Source organism: Pimephales promelas, chromosome 23, assembly GCF_988280905.1.
Source record: "Pimephales promelas chromosome 23, fPimPro1.hap1.1, whole genome shotgun sequence".
Lineage (NCBI taxonomy): Eukaryota > Metazoa > Chordata > Actinopteri > Cypriniformes > Leuciscidae > Pimephales > Pimephales promelas.
Genome location: NC_142791.1, coordinates 15,414,511 through 15,432,152, shown reverse-complemented (window position 1 = coordinate 15,432,152; position 17,642 = coordinate 15,414,511).

The following is a 17,642-nucleotide window of genomic DNA, read 5'->3' as shown; positions in this document are numbered from 1 at the left end:
GTACTATCGTAAGAGAACTTCTCGTTTTTGAATTAACTCGTACTAATTCTGTACTCGCCGATTCTGCGTTCGTCAATTCTCACCTAAGCTTACGCTATGCCTACGTCATACGTCATACGTCCTACGTCGGGTCAGAGGTCACCCTTCTGCTGTAATTTGATACTCTTAGTGAATGCGAGAACGACCGTTGCCTGAAGCAAGTGATTACAGATCATAAACTTAGATAATTTTCTTACCAAAACACATCGCTTCTCTTCAGAAAGCCTTTATTAGCTTGGATTACTTGATGGATGCCCTTTTTGGAGCTTCAAAAACTCTGGTGTCATTTAATGTTGTACACCTAGAATGGTACTCATCATTCTTCTTCCTCCAAACACGGTTAGTGGAATATGTCTCTCACAGTGGACATGCACCTACAATGACAATTTCAGACCCGTCCATGGTTTCTAAGTGGGTTAACTTGCAAAATAGCAAGATCCTACCACACACCCCCAACCACCCCCTCCACACACACACACACACACACACACACACACATACAACTTGTATAACGGAGCTTGACCTTGAATGAGTTAAGGTTAATGAGATCTTTGCTCCTGTATAGAAATTACACACATGCTGAACAAAAGTTCTGTGATTCAATAATATGAAAGAGAGAGAGAGAGAGAGAGAGCCAATTAACACATTCTCTTGTTTGTGATTCTGCATGGAGAAAAAATCTTGTCTGTTGACAGAATGAGAAATTTGCTCAGTATGCATTATTTCAGAAAGTAGCCAACTGTATTTGACACACATACACGCACGCACACACAGTATCTCAAAGTAAACAGCTGATCTCAGTATGTGGTCCAGCATCAAACCTACAAATCACTCCAAACCTCTGAATGTGGTCCAAAACCCACTCCGGAGCCTTTGCTAAACCCAAGGGCGTTCTAAAGATGCCACGGACCAAAATGAGCACAAGTGCTCGTCTATGTTTGTGCCAAAGCACCACCACAGTAATTATGGCTCTGGATTGTTTATAAATACGTCACCTTTATCCCATAATTCTTGTGCTGCAATAAAAACTTTTTTTTTTTTTTTTTTTGTAAAAACAAATTCGGTTTTCCATTTTAAATATTTCCTTTTTAATGGTTTAAGTTAATCAAAAATGAAGCATTCGCACGCACAAATGTGTGCATTAAATGTGTATACAAATTAATTTAAGAAATCACGATTCACCAAAATATTTCATAATGTATTATAAATTTACAGAACTGAAACTCTGTACGGCCTTATAGTGTTCAGAACAATGTTGAGAACAGATTATTGAACGTGTATTGACATGAAATGTGAATTAGGCGAAGATTTTTCAAGAGAAGTTCTCCTGTGCGTACAAATACAAAATAATCCACACAGTTATTAGTTAATGAGACCTATTGTCTGTAAATTGCATGTCTATAGTTTTTGAATAACAATGTACTTTATATCTCTTTATGTAAGTGAGTGAGCTGAAGGAAGTTTTTTTTTTTTTTTTTTTTTTTTTGCCAATGATGTAATAATGGGGAGAGAAAAAAAAAGCTTCTGATGGAACGAGTTACTCTGAGTTTAGACTTAGGGTTGTGTTACCTTTCTCATAAATAAACAACACGTCCAACTTTTCATACGCATATGCATCAATTAAGTTTTTCATGACAGGGTGGAAAAACATGTCTGCATTCAAGAAATGCATTCCTATTTAGTTATAAAACAGAGTGGCCTAGGTACTGTTTAAGAGTAATACTATGTCATTATGCTAAGTGCTGTTATGAAATGGGCAAATGCAAATTAGTGTTTGTGTAACCGCAATATTTTTATGTCCTGTGAATTCCCTCTTTTCTTACTGCCTCTATATTTCATTTGGTCTACTTTTCAAAGGCATCGCTTCTTGTATTACCTTGTTAAAAGATGAAACAACATCCTTATAATCTGAATTATTTTTTTTTTAAATCGGTGAAAAGTGAAATAAACAAACCATATAAATATAGTACTATGTAAAACATACTTGTATAATGTCCTTCTAGAAATGTAGACGTATAAAAAATATACATGTTTAAAATGTCAAATCCTAAATGGTGTTGGGATCAATGAAATGCTGGCTATGGGATTTAAAAAAGGATCAATTTTATTTCAAGAGATTTCCACTATGGTAATTCCATCTTAAATCCTCAACAACACATGTATATGGGATGTTAGAATTGAAGAGTTCAGATGCAAAAGCCTCTAAATGCCATTTGAAATGTTCTTATTTAATGATGATTTTTATCAAACTTGTATATTTAAGTTCAGTAATTTCACTTAAATAACAATTAATAGGTAATTATCATTGCCATTTAAGTGAAATCACTGAACTGAAATATACAAGCTTGATAAAAATGATAATTCTAGAAGAAAATTTCAAATGGCACTTCAAATGGAACTCTTCAATTGTTAACAGACAAATTTAACAAACAAGTGGGTGAAAAGTATCTTATAAGTTATTATTTTCCACAGGACCAAATTATTTATAAAGAGACCCATCAATACATTTCAACACTAGTCATCTCAAAGAGATTCAAGGTCTTTGAACCATTTTTAACAAACATAAGATCAACATAATAATTCATTGAACTGTGTTGATTATGCTGCACAATCACTAAATCATATTATGATGGTATGAGCCATTATTTCCATATTGAATGTAGCCTGAACAGCAAATACATCAAGGGCCACCTGATGTTTATTACAGGCTAAAATGCCAAGAAATGGTTCCAGTCTGAGCTTAGCTGACATTGGGCTCCATGTCCCATGTAGAAACCAGAATATCATAGAGGCTTATGGGTGGGCTGATTTGTAGCAGTAAACAACCACTTCACAACCACCCAGACCACGCTATAAACGATCCATCAATGCGTTACTGACCTAGAAGAGTGCCCTAGTAACCCGATATCAACAAAATCCCTTCAGGACACAATGTACAAAGCTGTTGCAATGAACCATGAATGCTTTAGACAAAATAGACTCGTTGAAAAAACGTGCCTCTGGTACATTTTTGGAGTTTTGCAAAAATGTATTTAATGTATACATTTCATGCAGTTTCAAGCTGAAATGAACACTTTTGGCAGTGAAACGCCAACAACAACTTGTATTCCCTTTTAAGGTGTAGTGATCATGATTGAAAATGCTATTTGAAAAATTCCAGGTTTGCTTTGCTTGTTTTTATAGGACTACACATAATAATAACAATCATTATAATTATTATTAAAGCAACAGTCTGGCATTTTTCCTTTTTGTCGCCATCTCTGTTCGAAATATGCATTTGCAGTCATTCGTGGAATTATCAACTTTACGTGAGTTGTACTTCGACACCCTCGACACGGTGTGGATGAACACAATGTTTGAAGAGAGTGTGCAGCTGCCAACATTGTGCCAATGTGGACACTGGCATTCAGAATCACAGATTATTATTTTTGGAAAAATGACCAACATAAGAATTTTCACTGGAAAATGTCATCGGAGCTAGTAAGAAACATCCATTTTTGTAATAGAACGTGCCGCGGCACTAGACTTGATGTCCGAGTGCGAGCTTTAAAGGTATAATCCATCGTTTTTTCGAGCCCGATCTCATGAAAGTTTGTATCTATAGCACGAATGTCATTTCTTGTGCCATTTATACGCCAAAACTAGTTTTTGCGTGTATATGGTACGCGTTTTTCGCATGCATATGACACACACTTTTTGGCATAAAATAAGTACGAACTCCCGACCCCCCTTCCCCCTAAACCTACCCAGGGGGTTTTCAGTGCGTAGCATATGCATGCAAAAACGTATAAATGCCACGTAAAATGACAATCGTTGTATATATATGTACTTTCATGAGACTGTGCTGGTTTTTTCATATTAAACTACTTATTCCCTTAACTAAGACGAGTTGATACATACCTCTTTCGTCTTAGTGTGTGCACTCAATCGCTCTGGCGCGCGAGACACTTTGATCGCACTTAACTAGCCCAGTTCATTCAATATGGCCTTAAGCAGAGAAGCGACCAAACACCTCCACGTTTTCCCAATTTAAATAAAGTTACACGAGTAGTATAACTCGACCTAGGACGGTGACACAAAATAAAACGTTGAGCTTTTCTAAGCATGTACAATGGATAACTATATTGTATGACGGAATACCACAGCAAGTGCTGTGATACTTCGACTCGGCGCAGTAATATCGAAAAAGATAATAAACTCTCATTTTCACTTAAATTTTTGTTAAGGTTTAAGTTATTTTGTCGTGTTCTTAAAGGGTAACTAAACCCCTGGTTAGAGCCTGACTCCACCCACTGGAAATATTTGAAAATGCTGAAAAAGTGGGCTGACCCCAGCGGAGATAGAGGGGACGAAATAGATGCTAAAACACTCTATCCTGATCGTTTTCAATACTCACAATTCCAATTCCTGACTCCCTACAGTGGTTTTCACGACACAAGATGGTTTTTTATACTGCCAAAGGCGTAGCTAGCGTGGTGAGCTGAAACCTGCGTACGTCACGAAGTGCGGAACATCCAATTGGAAAATTCAACTGCAGTAGCCACCGTTCAACCTGAAGAGGGCAGCACTAAGACGTTTTTACACTATATATTGTAGAAATAGAACACTTCATAAACAAATGTCAAAAAAGTTACTCAAATCAATGACTGATATTAATACAGATGCATTCTTACAGATCATTAACTAAAAAAAGGTGGTTTAGTGTTTAGTTACTCTTTGACATTGCCATATACATTACCATGCCAATATCTATTACCATAAAACTCTCCCTAGGGTTGTCATGATATAGAACTGTCCTAATAATAATAATACAAATATTAAAAAACAAAAACAGTCCTTGGAATTGACCCACCATGAAACCTCATATAGAAAAACTAACTGTGATTGGTTGCTAATTGTCAAACAAACAGGTCTTTCCTGAATAAGTGGACTGTAGATGCAAATTTGACCAGTATTTACACTGAAAATCAAAAGCCGAAGTCCATGCAAAGTCCGCAGATGGTCCTTGCATCAGAAATTGCTTGTTACCGTAAACTTGCTTAGGATGCAAAAAAAAAAAAAAAAAAAAAAAAAAACTTTCTTGGTATAGCATGAATAGAAAGTCAGCCAATTGTACTTTGGGAGTAAAAAAAAAAAAATGTCTTTGTTCTGTCTTGTTTATTTGAGCATCTTTGCATCCTTTGTGAGGCATCAGCTTCTCCTGTATTTTCCATTGTTACGAGCTTGTCTCGGACATGCTTGGGCACAGCGGAGTTCGTGTCTCTTTGATCTTCCATACACTTATATATTCTTCAGAAGAGCAGAAACTGGCTAAATGTGAAAGAGAAAAACTCTCTCCCATCCACAGCGCCTTTATTCTTTCTTTCTCTCTTCTTTCATCACTGTCAGTCTGACAGGATGTTCCAGCTTTAATATATCAGCCCTTTCCAGAAGACTAAATAAAATATTTAAAGTTATTGTCCCAATTTCAGGCACAGTTAAGGCCTTCCATTAGGACCAAACGTAGAGGAAGGTTGTTTGATCACGGCCCATTTGTGGTCACTGAGACTTTTCCTGGAGTGAGCTCTGTTGTGATGCGTGGGAATATAAATTGTGCTGCTAGGACGGTGTTGGCTGCCGTTAGTCAAGACCTATTACAATCAGTCAATTTGATCAGCGCTTCCAACTCCTCAAAGACAGAGCCGACATCATTACTGGCTTTAAAAACTTCAGCTGCTACTGCAGACTGGTCTGACAGACTGTCAAATTTATTCTATTTTTTCCTTAACAAATAAGCACACAAACATACCATCAAAGCACGATTCAATTTGATGGATAACTTGGAAGGTTGAAAAATTGATAGCACAAAGTGCTAGTCGTTAAGTTTGTGGATGTACTGTACAAAGTCAAGAGTGTGGAAACAATCGCATCTCGCGTAGCACTAGACTTTTGACTTTGACGTGAAGTATGCTTCACATTTCATGTGGTTCTGGACAGGAAATTCCCACTTTGAAAGTGTGAAAGAATTAATCATAATTTTTTTAATTAATCATAAATATCATTTCTTGACCTTACAGGAATAACACTTAAGTGCTTTTGAAAATGAAATGTCTCCAAAACTTGGGCAAAAGTTAAGGTCCACACTGAATCAGACATTTGCGTATGCATTTTATATATATATATATATATATATATATATAATATTTGTCCCTAAAAATCCTCTTAAAACGATAAAAAGAGGAAATTGCGGACAAAAGTTTCAGAGGCAGCGTGTAAATGTGATTGACACAAAGAGAGGTATTTATTTTTTAACGTACAAAAATTTTGGAGGAGAATTTCGGACTCGGTGTGAAAGGACCTTTAGTGGGTGTTGAAATAACAGATGCAGATGGACAAGACTTAGATGGCTGTCTAAATATATAACTTCATAACAAGCTGAAGCAATCAAGAAATCCAAATGTGCTTTTGACTGAGAATTATACATGTGAAGAACCAATCATATTGGAGGTAAATGATGTAATGAAACATCACCTTTTTAATGATCCTATTCTATAAAACTGCTGTACTGTTTTTGTTACTGTCAGGGGGATTTTTTTTTTTTTTTCGGAAATTGGTCTATAGATCCCCCAGGCCGTGATTAAGAGCACATTCAAAGGCATTGTCTGAAGTCTGTCTGATTACTGCTGCTATAGACACTGGAGATCTTACTGCAATTCCCAAGTGAACTGTTCAGGGGAGCACTTGAGATCTTATTTCCTTTCTCAAGTGCTTAAGGGGATACTTCACCTCTGGAAAGATGAATGTGTATTTAAAATGGGTCATTTAAGTATTAGAAATGTGAAATTATTTTTGAATTTGGAGCTTTCTAGTCTGCGAAAAGCCAGAAAATGTATTTTTGGCTTATGTGGATGAAAGACAACAACTCCCATAATGCACTTGCTTCGCGGCCCTAGGAGGCCACGGCCGAACAAAGCGCAGTAGTTAAACAATAAGTCTAAGCTAGTGAGTCTCTGTGACGAGTCTGCCTGAAAATGTGTTTTGAGATTTCCCAAAATGTCCGGGATTCGGCTTTTGCGTTCTGCAGTCGCCATTCATTGTTTACTGTGGCGAGGAGGACGAGACTGAGGACCGCAGGAGAACGCCGTATCTGTCACGGAGGAGCGGGAATTTTCTTAACAGTGTTAAAAAGCACATCAACCGATCACTTGTTTAGCGTTCATGTAAACACAACATTCAGATTCACCAATGGAATGAATTCAGTTAGATTGAAACAAAAGGTGTAGATGTAAACAATGATTGGCGACTGCAGAAAGCAAAAGCTGAATCCCGGACATCGACGGCCGGACATGTCCGGGAAAAAAAGGATGGTAACCCCTATACTCAGCTTTCTCCACAGAACAAGAGCCTGCTAGTTTCCAAAAAAAAAAAAAAAAAGATGGCTGACACTATGTGTACATTCTGTGAGTGAGATCCCACCCTCTTTAGGTGGGTTGAAAACAAGCGGAACAGCCCCTACTACTGACTGTAGTCTTTAGCCTCTGGCCAAAAAATCCTCAGATGACGCAAAATGATGATTTTTGCATCATCGCAGGATTTTCCCCATACAAAAAAATATATAAATCTCTCGTCTCAGGGGGATCTGAGGATTAAAAGCATGGTAATTCTAAAATACTACTGATTTTCTCTTAATACAAAGCTTAATGCTAAATCCTGAAGTATCCCTTTAAGTGGAAGAGACCTTATTCCCAAATGATGGTGTTCAAAAGGGGTGAGACGTTGTCTGACTTGAAGGTGTCAAAGAGGATATGCCTAATAAAGTATAAATTTCCAAGTTTTGATTTGGAGACGCTTGGGTTTCAGTTAGGAGATGCCACGGGTTTACTTAAGTCAGGTGCGCTAACACAGCAAGAAACCACCTTTTTCTTATATTCTTATATTTACACCTTTTTCATATTCTTAGAAACTAGATGTTTTCTTATAACATGCCATTTAGGATCAAGTTGATCTGAAACAAATTAACAGAACCGGACAATAAACTCAAAGTGGCACAGAAGAAAGCGCTATCAATTTTCAAAAGTAATTTGTGTTTCACTAACATAAAGCAGAATACTGTTCTGTTTATGGACATCTAGGTGCTGAACTCAGAAAATATGTGAAAACACTATTTATCAACATAATATTTTGCAACATACGCATGAAATACTAGAGCAAACTACTCATTGTTTGAAATAAGACATCTGGAGTTTGGTTCACACATCTGGAGTTTGGTTCGCACACAGTGACGAAATCCAGAAGATGTAAGCAAGTTAATGCTACAGTTTAGCGTTCGGGAATCAGTTCCATATATAGATGAATTACCATCTGAAAGAAAATGTGGATTTGCATAAGATACAATAACCATTTTGCAATTTAAGGTTGTTGTTAATGGGAATATTCAATATAATTACTTAGAAATTATTTATGTATAGACATTATGTGCCAGTGAAACAAGCAACATCTTTAGATTTTTGCTCTAACTCTGTGTATACATGGCACTGCTATTGAAGAGCAATTATCAGGTCAAGTGGATTTACTTATTGTAGAGTTAATGAAAATTATCATAAGCATCGTAATGTTTAAAGAGGATGTCATAACAAATGTCAGCAGGGAACTTTTTAAAACGAGCTGTTCACAAATCTGTAAGACCTACTGTGAGCTACGACGTTGTCAATCCATGTGCTTTTGTTGTAGCCATCTGTTAACATTATCTAAGCATTCTTTTAATATGGTGATAAACAGTGAAATGAATCAGGAAGTCAGCAAACTGTGCAACAAACACAAATTGCAATGTATATATATATATATATATATATATACAGTATATATATATGAAGAGTTCAGATGCAAAAGCCTCTAAATGCCATTTGAAATTTTCTTCTTTAATGATGATTTTTATCAAGCTTGTATATTTAAGTTCAGTGATTTCACTTAAATGGCAATGATAATTACCTATTAATTGTTATTTAAGTGAAATTACTGAACTTAAATATATTGTACCTTAAGATAATAATCAACAACTTTAAATGACTACATTTATTTCTCACCATTGTTATAAATTTAATTAATGTTTGCAATGCCTCATGAGATTGTAGTTTTTTCCTTCACCAAAGATGTTACACAGTCTTGTTCCTTTGCTATTTTGTACAATTTTCAAATAAAAGTTTGTAATGTGGTAATTGACCTCATAGCTGGCTGGCTTGGTTCATGGCTTATAGCACTTATAATGAAGACTTTAAAAAAAAATGAATGAATGAACGGAATAATAATAGTGTGACACAAGCATGCTGCTGTAGTTACGTTGTTGCTTCTCTGGTGTGAATCAGGCCTCATGCACGTGATAAGAGGAAGCTTTTTGACATTATAAAATTACACATGGCCACTTTGCGATTAAACAGGGAATTATCCCAATAAATTATAGACATTTGTGTTTTGTGTTTATTTGAATTGATTTATATTACACAGCAGGGTGTTTTGCATTCTTCCACGGTTTTGACGGAGCGAAACCAACGCAGTGACAGCTGATAGATATGAACGAACACACAGATACCCCATTGTGCTGGGCCTTCACCGTGCTCTCTATTAGCCCTTCAGCAAATTGGATTCTTTATAGCCTCAGTAACAGGCTGAGAGAGCTGGATCTGAATCTCAGCGTTATAATATGGTTTCCAATTCATTTTCATTACTCTGCAGCCTGCGAGAATGTATACTGGCAAGCTATACCTCAGAAGAGAGTGTTTGCCTCTACTTGTGAAATTAATTCTTCAGGGCAGCCAAGAATGTCTGTGGATTTGGTGAATTTTCATGCCACGAATAATCGCCCATCTCTATAATTTGGATATAAAAATAAAGACATAATTGTAATCCTCGGGTCAGGAAATGAAAGGATGGCTTCTGCTAATTTCTTTATGTGGAGCCACTTGAAGAATTAATAGTCAAAGAGCTGAGGGAATAGAACTGTACATTTTTTGGTACAGTCATCATGAAATTACAACCCTCTCATCCAGTGATATTTTGAGCTAGCAGGGAAATACTGATTCAAACGTTGTTTCATTGAAAGCGTTTTCTCTAATACATGATGTGTTCTGACATGAAAAGAGTTTGATCAGAGCTGATAATCAGAGTACAAGACAAATTGAGCACAAACAAATGTGGAAAAATGTCCAGTTGTATCTTTTTCAACTTTTTTCAAAGAGATTAAATCTACTGTGATATCTTTATAATACACATCAGCGGGTGTTTGATTTAGAGATTAAATAATATTATGTATTAGTGATGCTCGCTGGGGCTCAGAATTTAGTTTTTACAGCACGGGAGCATTGGAGATCACAAAGCTTTGAGCTATCAACTGCAGTTTTAACATCAACAAATTTCTTAAGGTTTGTGTGTGTTGACAGCTGGTTAGAGGGCGGAAAAGTGAGTGCTTCACTGTTTCAGAGTTGGCGCGGTCATTCCCGTGTGCTCCGGCACTGGTGGCGGGTCCTTTTTCCTGAAAGAGCAACACGGGTGTGTTTGCGTCCTTTTCAAGATGTCTTTCCACCCTTGCGTTTCTGGATTAGAGGCCTGCATTTCAGCCCGAGCCCGACGGGCCCCGTCTTATTTACACTCCTCGGGGCGGGCTTCGGGCCAATTTTAACGTCATAGTTCACAGGCCTCAGACCTGTTTTAGGCTTATCTTTTTTATAGCCTATTTTAGATATTACTTAAAATTAAATATGAGAAGATGACTATTGAAAAGCAAACATAGAAAGACGTTTTATAACCTATCATACTGACATATATGACTGCTCACTGCACGCGCACACAGGTTTCCCGGCAACGCGATCCGCGCGACCGGCTCGTTCTCTGTGTTTAGTGTCCCGCCAGCAGCAGGAGTAGTGAGCGTCACTTTAGCGCAGCTGGAAAAAATACGACTGGATTAATACTTTCCACGGTGGATGGTGCTTTTTCTGCACGATGCTCTGTAAGAGACTGTTTAGGAGGTTGTCTTGTTTTTTGTTTGATTGGACTTTAGTTTCATGAGTCTGTTGGAAACTTTTGGAAATACGAATCGCCATGTTCTGTAGTGAAGACTTGATTTTTGAGGTAAGATAACCTGCATGTTTGTTTTTAGTGTAATTTATTTGATTTGTTTAGATTGCATTCTCTGTATTGTGTATTGTATTGTAAATTGTATTGTACGAGCGCTGTTGCGAGCAGCAGAGCAGTTTGCCTCAGCTTTTCAAAAATGACAATAAACGTTTAACAAACGTTTAAACTAACGTTAACTGTCTGTGTGAATATGTTTAAGTTGTTTTATATCTATGGATTTTATTGTAGCCAAGTAAAGTGTTGATTTGAGAGGCTATAAATGGATCAAACATGTTTAACTCGCTGTCGGGTGCTTGGTCGTCATAAAAAAATAAATAAAAAGAAACATTTGTCTTAATTAACTTTATAAAGAAATGAAAATAATCTAAACGGTAACTACTTTGCCATTGAGGACAAAACATATCTGTTTAAATGACTGCTGCAACAGGGCAGGCTGTGTAAGGTGTTTTTTTTTTTTGTTGTTGTTGTTTTTCTCATCATTCTGATGATCTGTCGGACACGGGCCAGGCTAGGGCCTGGACGTCTCGGGCCAGGGCCGGGCTAGGGCCTAGATTTGAGGCCCGTGCAGGGCTCTATTCTGGATGTGGTTGTTCCCTGTTCTTTTCTGACGGTCACAATTGTTGCATCACGTGTTTGGGTGGTTCTCAGCTCGCCGCCCCAGTGCTTTACTTTCCTGTAGTGCATGCAGGGCCGGCGCTAGCCATTTGGGTGCCCTAAGCACAAATGCTTGGTGGTGCCCCCTTAACAATCCCCCCCCCCCCAACCCACCCACCCACCCAAGGAATAACAACCATTCAGAATTTCTTAGTTAGGTTCTCTTTACTTCCAAAATAACTGCTGCAAATACATACATTTACATTAACAATGGCACCAAATATGAAAAGAAATAAATAATAAAAAGGTTAAAATTATAAATACCAAAAACCACCACAATTACTAAAAACACACATTTGGAACTGGCTACAACTGCTGGTTGATGGTTCTTCCTCCTGGCCTTGAGTTGCTCCTTGCATGTATTTTAGCATTGACCCTGCATTCAGAAATACAAGACAAAATATTCAGGGATTGTACTGAATCAATAACCATCAAAAATAGTGCACACATTAGTCTTTTATATAATATAAGCCTATGTGTCACTGGAACATTTAAAATTCAAAACTCTATTCTACCTTTAAAAGAGGTCTGATGAGGCACAATGTAATAATTCTGTACATAATTTGTAGGGCTGGGAAAAGATGAATCGCGATTAATCGCATCCAAAATAAAAGTTTGTGTCTACATTAATGATATAGGCCTATGTGTGTGTACTCACTGTGTATAATTATTTTGTATATGTATTTAAGAAATATTTGTTATTTATATATAAAATATTTTAATTTATATATATATATATATATATATATATATATATAATATAAATTATCTATAAATATATACAGTATATACATGCAAATATTTCTTAAATATATATGTGCATATGTGTGTATATTATATATACAAAATAATTATACACAGTACTCATGTAGAAACTTTTATTTTGGATGTGATTACGCTTTTCCCAGCCCTAATAATTTGACAACTCCATATGAAAATATACAAACAGTGAGATTGTGTTTTTTTTTTTCTAATTGCAGTTTCACCAATAGATGTCGCCCTTGGGCCTTTGACCGCATTATCCGATAGAACAACAACGAAAAAAACATATCTAAGCAATCTTCCTTTTCTTCTCAAACAAACGAACTGCATCTTAAACAGCCCAAGTAAAAAAAAAAATCCCAAGGAGAAACCCCCGGACCCCCGTTAAAATAAAAAATTCTACATGCAGGGCAAAGCCCTGGATCATTTGCACAACTAGCGACGCCCCTCTGGACATGCATACACTAAGCAAGGGTGCCTACAAAACTAACACTTTTATTTAAAACATTGTCTTACCTGCAAACGAGTATCATCCCACTGTCTCTTCTTTTTCCTTTTTTCCGCCCCCGACTCTTTCGAGGCCATGTCTGATGTCGATCAGGTGTCTGCCAAATTTGACACTGATTGAGGAACAGACCACTGCGAGGTGGGGAAGGGGGGGCACCAGAGGGAGAGTGGCACAGGAGATTCACCTTTTTCTCCACTAATTTGGTCTAGGCCTATATTACTTTTGTATTGCTGTTGTATATTAACATGCTTTAGACATATTGTATTTGTTATTTATACTAGTAGCCTATTGTGATGATTTTTCACCACCCAGATTTTTTGGTGCCCCCCCCAAGCACTTGGTGCCCTACGCGCAGTGCGTGATGTGCGTGTGCGGAGCGCCGGCCCTGAGTGCATGGAGAGCTTACCAGGTTGTGGATGGCTCCTTTCTCTGCCAGAATCAGCCTGGATAGTTTTCCCCCTCACTACCCTTGATGAAGGAGCAGTGAAGGTTTGCAAGGCTATCCTTTCGGTGGAGCAGACTGTCGCGACATAGGTGAACCTGTGTTCGGCAGCCACTGCCTTTTGGGGGGATCCTCATCTCCCCGCTGCTGCCACCACCCCACCACTGGTGGCAGTTCCTCCACCTGCTCATCGCTGAGGGCGTTCCCCTGCTGCCACTCCCGCTGGGCTTTCACAGTAGCCTCCAGTCAGGCCTCAGCTTTGAGCCAGCCACAGTAGAGACACCCAGCCCTCTTGGAGTTGGTCACTGATCCACTCCCTCCCCCTGGGTAAGGCCGGATGGTGTCTTTTGTTTGTGTGTGTGTTTCTGTTCCATCGCTGGCTCCCAAAAGAAGCAGAGCAAGCGTTAGCGCAAGCCTCTGTTCAATTACTAACACAGATGCATTTTCAAATGCTCAGTCCCCATGTTTGACCTGCAGTGTTCGACCTGAAGGACAGTACTTAGATCTCTATCCTTCCGTTCCACAGATCATTCTGTGTTCTTGCGTTCGGAGGTTTTAAGTATCAGTACAAGTGCTATCCTTTTAGTGCTCCATAGCCAGTTGGGTCTTCAGGTCAACTGGGAAAGAATAATCTTGCCTAAGGGCTGAGTATCTCTTTTTCAATTCAGGAAAAGGACTCGGTCTGACACGTCTCTTCAAGAAGAGTGTGTTCAGCTGGTGCTTGAAGTGAGAAAGGGTCCAACTGAAAGATTTTTCAGAAGCTCCTGGGGCATACGGCAGACGCAGCTGCTTTGGCTTCCTCCATTTGAAGACTGCTTTAACACTAGCTTCATGACCGAGTCCAGAGGTGACCGTGGCAGAGCAGCACGCCTTGGGTTTTGCTGCCAAACCCTCAGCCCGTGTTCAGTCCCTTCGTTTCTCTGGCCAATCCGCTCTTAGAACGAGGTCCACTCACACCGACTGAGGGGACATGTACAAAGGGCTTACTTTAACATAGGCCTGGGTGACCTCTGACTGTATTGGTATTTGTTACCTCGAGTTGGCAGTTCACCTCTCTTTGAGCCACCGCTGCTCAGCGAGCTGGTACTGGTCTGAAGAGACAAAATTGCGACCATTGCGCTAAGCTTCACTCAGATGTCACAACTCGCCCGTCACCTCCTTTTTGGAGTCAGAAGCTTCTAAGTTCGCTTCATTCCACTATAAATTTATTCTGGCCTGCTCAATTGTGCTGACAACAAGCCTCGAGACAGCTATGGCCAGGGAGAGTGGAGACTCCATCCCCTGGCGGTCTAGCTAGGCAGTCTGGAATCATCCCTCTGCCAGTTGTGTTTTCTGTCTGAGTGGACATCCCTTGGACAGACACTGGTTCTCAGCTGACCCTGGAGCCCCACAGAAATGCGTTCCTCAGTGAGCCTTCTAAGAAGCGGCTATGTGATTCATAATCGCTTGGCGCTGCTCAAGTTCAGTGAATTTCATCACACTCAGGTGTTGAGCAGAAATTCTCCTGAAGCTCAGTGAAATTATCACACTTAGGTTTTGAGCAGAAATACTCCTGAGCTGAGTGAACTTATCACACTTATGTGTTGAGCAGTGCTCCTGTCTTGTGTGTGCATGTCGCTTGCAACTACTGTGCCAAGTCAGGAGTAGAACAGGTCTTGATAGTTGCCCCTTACCAGACCCCTTAGTTGCCCAACCAGACCTATTGTACTTCCCTCGACAGCCTTCCTGACTTCCCCTGAATACATTTCAGGGATGTGGCATGATGGCACCCGCATTCAAAAAACTGGATGGAGAGGTTCAGGTGGCTACCACAAGGATGTGTGGTAGTGACCATCACTTCTGCAAGTGACCCCTTAAGATAAGTCAGCTGTGCTTCGGTAAGTTAGAAGTGGAACCTATTTGTTGAATGAGATTTCTTCATTAGGAGATCCTGGGAGCATTCGATCATTTCAGTGCTCTCTTTCCTGCAAGTTGGGTTGGAGTAGGCTGTTCCTTCACCCTCAATATGATGACAAACATCATATGCAGAAGCATTGGAAGCACGTCCTGTTTGTCAGGTTCATGAGGGAGAAAGGGTAATCCCGGCGCCCCCCTTTATCCTCTTGGGCCTATCTCTGGTGCTACTGAGAACACCCCTGAGCCAAAAGAATAGGAGCAAGAGACAAAAAAAAATAGAGAGTAGGCAATTTATTGAAAACTGTATTCAAATTTCAAACGGGCTGTTCATCAGCTGATAAAAAGTTCAAGACCATAGCCCAAAAATAAAAACAACAGAACTAAGTGTCAAAAAAGGACTCCATAGTGAGGAGCCCCACCGTTCTTGTGCATCACTCAAACACTCGTTTCAGCATGCTTGATGGGACTGTTTCTAGGAGGTTGGTGGGAACGTTGCTCCATGTGGTGAAGATGGCTTCAGAAAGGGCATCCACAGTCTGGAACTGACGTCCGTTTTTGCAAATTTCCCTTGCCATCTATCCCCAAATGTTCTCTATGGGATTTAGATCAGGGGAACACACAGGATGGTCCAAAATAGCGACGTTATTCTCCTGGAAGAAGCCCTTCATCAGGCAGGCGTTGTCAGGGGCGCAACTACCCAGTTTCAGAGGGGTATGCAGCAACAATTTTAGTGCCCCCCCCCCCCCCCCCAAAAAAAAAAAAAGGAAAAATAAATGTAATGTAAGTGTGCTGTGTAATAAGTGAGTAGGAAGAAATTAGAGCTAACAGAAAAAAATAAGTGCAAAATTGTCGTTTATTAACACAATTAAGCTATAGCTACTCCACCTTGATGAACCCCCCCTAAGAAAACTATAAGCTCCATTGGAACAGCAATACCAGTGTTTCTCACAGGATTTTAGGTAAAACTGTGGTAGGTGGACCTCTGTTTCTCTAGGGGGGTTGGGGGGCATGCTCCCCCGTAATAAAATTTTGTGTTCTGTAATGTTAAATTCAGCAGTCTGGTGCACTTTGAGAGTTCAAAATCAAAAGCTCCAACCCATATTCAGGGTGAACAGTGAAAAATTTGAACCTCTTTTAGTTAGTGTCTGTCTACATTACACTACTAGGCCTACATAATAATAGTTATAATATTAATCCCATGATAGTAATAGCCATAAAGGCTATTGTAAAACAAATGCACAGAAAAATAAAGGAAACGAAACTTTCATAATTAGTTTTGCACTAATTTCTAAGCGCATAATGACATATTTCATGGGCCAGTGTGTCAGAAAAAAAAAAACTAAAGCTGACTTTTTTTGACCAATGCATTACACCAGCACAGCGCCGCCAATTAAGCAAAAAACAAAACAAAAACAAACAAATGGGCCGCTGATGTATGAGTTTTGTGGGCCGTTAAGACAAATAAATTAAAAAAGGATGAAATGTATTGGCTGAAAAGCACGTCGGCCCAGTGGGAATCTCCCGGTAGTCCCGATGGCCATGCCTGGATGTCACATTTTAAATCCTACCTGTTGGCTTTCAGCAATGCATGCAGTTATTTAGCTGCTGTCGCATCAATTGACATGCCATCTCCTTTTCTCTCTTTCTTTTTCTATTTTTAGCCCCACAGCATTTTGTTTTATCCATCTTTTTCGACGACAACTCACTACTTGTACCTACTCACTCAGCGCTCACGCAGCGAGAGGCTCCTCCTCACGCTCGCGATATTACCCGCCCCCTTCTCCATGAGGGCGCCTACTCTAGCCTGGCTGTTAGTCCTCTAAAATTTTATATAACATTGAAGGAATGCAAAAATGATTTAGAAACGCACAACGGCAGCTACATAGGCCTATAGAATACAATATAGCCTATATATAATTTTTTTTTTTACCATCGCTTTGGCGCCCCCCATTGTGCTGCGCCCCTATGCGCCGCATATAGCGCATACCCACTTTTTGCGCCACTGGGCGTTGTTAACTGCAGTGTTCCGTTGAAAGACCGAGTCATCACTGCATAGTTGAGGGCCCTCAGTCAAGAGGGATTCCCACTGCAACATGTCCATAGCTAGGCGCCTTTTGACACCCCTGCACAACCTGAAGCTCCATTTTCCCATTGAATGATAAAGCACCCCAGATCATGATGGAGCCTCCACTGTGCCACATAGAAAACATCTATGGTGGGATCGTAACGTTGCCA